Genomic DNA, 256 nt, shown 5'->3' on the forward strand with positions numbered 1-256 from the left:
GAAAGATATTGGGCAAAAACGGCATCCATGGGAGAGCTCCAAGGCAAAAGCCACTGCTGACCAAAAAGAACACAAAGGCACGTCTCACAGTTGCCAAAACATATATTGATTATCCCCAAGACTTTTGGGCAAATATTCTGCGGATTGATCAAACAAAAGTTGAACTTTTTGGAAGGTGTGTGTCCCGTTACATCTGGCGTAAAACCAACACAGCATTTCATAAAAAGAACATCATACCAACAGTCAAACATGGTGG

The 256-nt window shown here is 41.8% G+C and overlaps 1 protein-coding gene across 2 annotated transcripts in view; it reads right to left on the bottom strand.

The window, feature by feature from the left end:
• The window catches only part of LOC107743247 (voltage-dependent calcium channel subunit alpha-2/delta-3-like), a 43,325-nt gene that overhangs the window by 17,945 nt on the left and 25,124 nt on the right, over nucleotides 1-256 (bottom strand). The window lies entirely within an intron of this gene.

The sequence above is a fragment of the Sinocyclocheilus rhinocerous genome, unplaced genomic scaffold (genome assembly GCF_001515625.1).
Source record: "Sinocyclocheilus rhinocerous isolate Xijiao unplaced genomic scaffold, SAMN03320098_v1.1 scaffold227, whole genome shotgun sequence".
Lineage (NCBI taxonomy): Eukaryota > Metazoa > Chordata > Actinopteri > Cypriniformes > Cyprinidae > Sinocyclocheilus > Sinocyclocheilus rhinocerous.